The sequence below is a fragment of the Prionailurus bengalensis genome, chromosome A2, assembly GCF_016509475.1.
Source record: "Prionailurus bengalensis isolate Pbe53 chromosome A2, Fcat_Pben_1.1_paternal_pri, whole genome shotgun sequence".
NCBI lineage: Eukaryota > Metazoa > Chordata > Mammalia > Carnivora > Felidae > Prionailurus > Prionailurus bengalensis.
This window is the reverse complement of record NC_057348.1, coordinates 5,985,071-5,991,070: the sequence shown is the minus strand read 5'-3', so window position 1 is coordinate 5,991,070 and position 6,000 is coordinate 5,985,071. Positions and strand designations below refer to the sequence as shown.

Here is a 6,000-nt window from a genome sequence, read left to right as displayed (position 1 = left end):
AGGGGCTGCGGGAGGGGGGATGAGCTAAATGGGTCAGGGGCACTAAGGAATCTACTCCTGAAATCACTGTTGCACTATATGCTAACTAATTTGGATGTAAATTTTTAAAAATAAAAAAATTAAAAGCCAAAAGATGGAAACAACCCAAGTGTCCATCAACAGGGGAGTGAATAAACAGCACGTCGTGCACACACACAATGGAATATTACTCAGCCATAAAAAAGGAATGGAGTTCTGACACATTCTACAACATGGATGAATCTTGAAAACATTATGCTAAGTGAAAGAAGTCAGGCACAAAAGGGCAAATATTGGGTAATTCCACTTATGTGAGGTAACTAGGAGAGCCAAATTCATAGAGACAGAAAGTAGAATCGAGGTAACCAGGGGGCTAGGGATGGGGGGGATGGGGAGTTAGTGTTTAATGGGGACAGAGTTTCCATTTGGGGATGATGAAAACATTTTGGAATGATTTGCAATGATTGCACAACATTGTGAATGTACTTGATGCATCGAACTGTAGTCTTAAAAAGGGCAAGTGTTGGGGTGTCTGGGTGGCTCAGTCGGCTGAGCGTCTGACTTCGGCTCAGGTCATGATCTCTGTTTGTGAGTTCAAGCCCCGCGTCGGGCTCTGTGCTGACAGCTCGGAGCCTGGAGCCTGCTTTGGATTCTGTCTCCTTCTCTCTCTGCCCCTCCCCACTTGTGCTCTCTCTGTCTCTCAAAAATAAATAAATGAAAAAAATTAAAATTACAATTAAAAAAAGGGCATGTCGAGATATATATATATATATATATATATAATCACAATTAACATTTTTCAAAAAAGAAAAAGAAGTCACAACGCCTGTTAAGGTCTAGGCTTAGAATTACCCCAGCCTTATTTCTGATGCATTCTGTTGGTCAGAGCAAGTGACAAAGCTAGGTCAGATTCAAGTGATAAGAAAACACACTTCACCTCTTCATAAGAGGAGCTACAGATACTGTGGCTTTCTCGGCTCTCTTTGAGACAAATAAATTCTAGGCTCCCATGGTCAGTATTCACAACAAATGAATTTTGAGTCCAAAGTTTAACCCAGAAAAAAATTTTTATTGTGCTAAAACTGGTTATCAGAAAAATACTGAGCGAAGAGTCTTTTAATAAACTTGAATGTGCAAAAATCGACTCTGAAGATATGACAGCCACACACCAAAAAAAATCACAGTGGTAGAATTGACAGTTGGTAAAAATTGGACAAAATGAGCCTCATTAATGAATCGAATGTTTCCAAAAATCACATGGTAAAAAATGTTCCCGATAAAGATGATTTCAATCAAGTAAAAATGAGCATAGAAAAAAAAATTGGGAACGGTTTAGCTCCACTAAATAGAAAAAGGATCCAGGAATCTAATTGGCTAAATGCAGTTTGTGATTCAAAAGTATTTTCCAACAGAAATGTGTTGGATTTTTTTCCACTGTGCTTATAAAAATGGAATCAAAGTGTCCCCAGAATAAAACCATCCTTTGTGAGAAAATGGCCATGTGAGGACAAGAGGGTCAAATGTCCTGTGCATCCTTCTTGTATTTGACTTTATTCACCAGACACTAGATGCTGCTAATCTCCCAGGAAAGACCCCAGAAATGAGCTGGTCATGACTCCTTTCCGGGGTACCCCGGACTCCACCCTGACATGTGCCTCCGCAGACCTTTTTGTTTCTCACATCCTGGCTACCTGTCCAGGTTTTTCTGTCCCTCGGAAGGTATGGCTCACACCAAACTGTTCTTTTCTGAGGGGATCACTAGTGGGGAAGATCTCTGGAAACCGGGGCAAATCCCAAGACTTTGGCCCTTATGATGGCTCCTCAGTCCTCCTCCCCCCCGCCCCCACCCACTGAGGGACCATGGACAGCCAACATAAGGATTGTCCCTTGCTGGTCAATTGATCCTTATCATGTCCTGGCATTACTCTTATCCTCCTGACTTAACATCCTGTATCACATTTCTAACCATGTTCATGCAGGTCTGTGGCCCCCTCTCAAGCCCACCCAGGAAATCAGGGGACAGTGTCGATGAGATTCATTTCAGCTTCGTACTCTGCAAGCCCAAAGTCACCTTATAACTTTCTCAAGACTATGAAATGCCCAGCACATAAGCTGACTTTAAATGAAGGGAGGTAAAGATCTGTTCTTAAAAAAAATAAAAAATAAAAAATTGGGAAAGGGGATATGGGCATGTGGGGAGAAGGAATGCATTATATTTATTTTTACCACCAGAGTTTTTAGAAATATGTTTTGGGGCTTTTCTTACAGTTCCAGAATTTTAATAGATGTAATGTAGATAGTAAGAGAGAGAGAGAGAGAGAGAGACAAAGACGGTGTGGACAGAATCAGAGTGTTAGGCAGGGACAGAGAGAATACACAGTGGCAGGGAGAATGCAGGCAGAAGCAAAATGTAGATAGAACAGAGCGTAGACAGAGGCAAAGAGAGATGACCAGGGGCATGGAGCGAACAGATGTCAGTCACGGCTCCCAAAACCGGATAGAAGCCCCTGGTATTTAGAAGGTTGAAACCTCAGATCTTAGAAAGTCCTGATAACGGCCCACTCTCCATCCCAAGCCCCCCCATACCCATTTCTGTCTCCCCATTTTCAGCCCCCATTCGGAACCTACAATGTCACCCTCTCTTCGGTGACAGGGTCTTTCCCTACCCCACCCCCTCCAGGGTCCATCCCTTGGGGTGGGAACGTGTCCTTCTTGCTAAGTCTTGCCTGCCATCAGTGACTGTCCCTACATGCTCCTCTTCAGCCTGAGTGACACTCCCCCACAGTTTTTCGTCCTTGTTGAGAGTCTGGGGGCTACCATTCATTCATCCCTTCATTCATCAAGCATTTATACTTAGTTTCCAGGAGCCAGGCCCCTTGCCTACGCCCTGCATCATCCACTCACGCCCACACCCCACGTGGGGCGTGGGAGGGCCGTATAAGCAGCGGTAACAGCCTGATCAGAGTTTTGATGGGTGAACATAAAGCACTGTGAGCCCCAGAGAAGATACTTAACCCGGCCTAGACCAGGTTCGGGAACCGGCTTGAGCCTTGGATGTGACCCCACCCCCAACAGTCCCGCCCCTCAGCCTAAAGCCGGTCTCAAAGGTGCGGTCCCATCACCGCCCCCTCAGCCTGCCAACGCCCCTTCTCAGACCCAACCCATTAGCCTCTCCCTTACTGGCCCCGCCCCATTGTTGGTCCAGGTCACGCCCCTCTCAGCCCCTCCCCTATTTCATTCAATCCAGGCCTCAAGCCCCACCGCCCGGGAGACCAACCTCAAACCAACCTCACGATCCCATTGGCCAGAGAATGTTAGTGCACCGCCTTCCATCGGTCTTATTGGGTCCCGAGGTGTCAATCTTCTTTATAGAGTCCCAACAGTTGCCATGGCCGAGATTTGAGGGGCAGATAATAATGGACGTCTCAAGACGTCTCGTTATTGGGCAGAAAGCCCGGCTCTGGGCGGGGCTTAGAGCCAAACGCTTGGCTGACTCTGCCTGGGGTTCTTCAAGGCTGCAGCCTTTCCTCGGAGACACACCCCTCCCTCCTTGTTATTGGTGCCGCCAGGTGTTGCTCAACAGGATTCCACATGTCGATAGGAAAAACTGCCCGTCCTTCACAGCTTTCCTAATTTCAATTTGCTTCTCTCCTTAGAGGCGGCAACCTTCTGGCCGTAGCCAGGGCCCTCCTCACGGAATGGCCACGGATTGGCCCGGCATCCCGTCACTCCTGGACCGTGGGCGGAGCCAGGGTGCCTGGGGGCGGCGAATTGGCTGACTGGGCCTCGGGGGCGGGGCAGCCGCTCCTGTCAGCGGGTGAAATGGCAGCGGCAGAACCGGCGGCGGCCGCGGTCCCGGGGGGCGGCTGAGGGGGCCGGGCCGGGGCTGCGGGGTGAGCGGCGCGGCGGGGATCCAGCGGCGCGGCCCGGGACGGTGAGGCTCGGCACGGCGATGGCGGCGCGCTCGGCGCAGGTAGGCAGGCGGCGCGGGCCGGGCCTCCCGGGCGCCTTCTCAGGCCGCCGGCTCCGCGCTGCGGCCCGCGGGGGGCCCGACAAGACCGGGGCTCGGGCCGTCTCGCCGCGGAGCCCGCGCCGGGGGCCCTCGGCACTCCCGGCACGGACCCCGGCCGTCGGCCTTGGGCCCCGGCCCCCGCCCACCCTCGTTCCCGGTGCCTCCGGACCCCTCGGGGCCCCTCCGGGCGCCCCCTCCCCCATCCCGCCCCCTCCCCAAGAGCCTGCCCCCCTCGGCCGCGAACTCCCGCCCACCCTTTCCACAGACGCGCGGGACTCCTCCCGGACCCTTCAGGGCTCCCCCAGCCCCCACCCCGCAGACCCGCCCCCCACAGGCGCCCCCCCCCCCCCCACTCCCTGCAGGCCCAGGACCCCCGCCCTCCCTCTGTCCGGATCCCTCAGGACCCCTCCCATCTGCAGACCCCTTGCCACCCCTCCCTCCCCTCACTTGGCATCCTATCTCAGGGCCCAGGCCTGCCCCCAGCCCCAAGGGTGTTAACCTCAGAGCCCTACCCCTCCCTTCCGACCCCACAGGACCCCTCCCCTAGCCTCTGTGAATCAGGATTCGTACCCACAGGCCTGCCCTCGGCCTGCTGGCCCATCTCCCACCCCCAGCAACCCCATGCCCAAGGGCACCCGGAAAAATCACTCCTCAGGCTCCTCCCAGCGCGCTCCAGCAGCTGCACACACACCCCTGAGCCTGCTTCCTGAGCATCCACCCTCCCCTCGTGCTCAGGACCTCCCAACAGATAGATATTCGGAGCCCTCCTCCCCTCCCAGAGACACATCTTTCTGAGAGCCCCACACGCGCCCGTGCGCGTGCACACACGCACATCTGGGAGCCAACAGTTCTCTCGCGCAGAGAGATGACCACGAACCCTCCACAACGCGTCGGGACAGACGTCCTGCCCCCCAACACACAGGCATCCAGGAGCCCCCTGGTACGCGGGCGTGCGCGCTCTCGCACACGCACACACACACACACACACACACACACACACACACACACAGAGCTAGACGCTCGGATCCCCTACGCACACAGAAAAACTTAGGACCTCCAACACAGACGCAGACAATTGGTACCTCCCCCCCACACACTCGCACACGCAGGACTCCTTAGCACTTTCACACGCCTCCGTAGACGCCACCTGCCCGGGTCCTCCCGTAGTGCCCAAAGCTCCCAGCGCAGGCAGACTTGGAGACATGAGCTGTTTGCCCTGCCCCAGGCAGCCAGCCTGCCCGGCGTCCCCGTTGGGGCCCTGAAGGGTGGCAGGGTGACCCAGAATCTCCCAGCACCCCTGTGGACACCTGCCCCGGGCCTCTCTCCCCGTACCCATCTCTCCCTGCTGTGCCCTTCTTCAGAGGGAAGGACACTCACGCTCCCTCCTACACTGAAGTCTCCCAAAGGGAAGCCCCCCCCTCCCCACGGCCTGCCCCCTGATTTATGCCACCCCCTGGTGGGGAGGGGGAGTTCAGGCTGCTCCTGAAGTCTGACCAGACCGGCAGGACCAGCTTCCGGACCCCATCATGCACGCGCCAGGGGCAGCCCCTCATAGCCCGCGTGAGTTCCTTCACCCACCACCCGCGTGTCATGCCGAAATGAAACGGCTCCCTTCTCCCCTGGCATTTGGGACCCGGTGGGGCCGGGCTGGGGCCTGCCAGAAGCACACAGCTCTTTGTTAAGGAATATTTTCAGAAGGGAAGAATGTGCTGAAGAGGCTCGGGTAGAACACAAGTGAGTAGTCAGCTTGGTTTGTCCCAGGGCCGGGCTTGGGTCAAGCTAGAGGCCCCAGCATCCACGCGTCTTCCCGGGTCGTGTTGGTTCCCTCCACCCGTCCTGCCGCCCTACAGCTGTCACCCTCAGGTCCAACCTGTGGGCGCCCCTGGGCTTTTGTGGTCGCCCCTGTGGGCGGTTTGGAAGGAGCCGCAGGTGGCTTGGCCCTGGCACAGAGATGAGGAAAGGAGATCACA

At 54.9% G+C, this 6,000-nt stretch overlaps 1 protein-coding gene across 5 annotated transcripts in view; it reads left to right on the top strand.

Moving 5' to 3' along the window:
* Window positions 1–3,885: 3,885 nt before the first annotated feature.
* EVI5L (ecotropic viral integration site 5 like) overlaps window positions 3,886–6,000 on the top strand; it is a 29,390-nt gene continuing 27,275 nt past the window's right edge. For 4 of the 5 annotated variants that reach the window (XM_043590202.1, XM_043590201.1, XM_043590200.1 and 1 more), the window contains exon 1: window positions 3,886–3,991. The gene's annotated coding sequence lies outside the window, so the exon portion shown is untranslated. The remainder of the gene's footprint in view (window positions 3,992–6,000) is intronic. The other variant, XM_043590197.1, reaches the window with a different exon arrangement.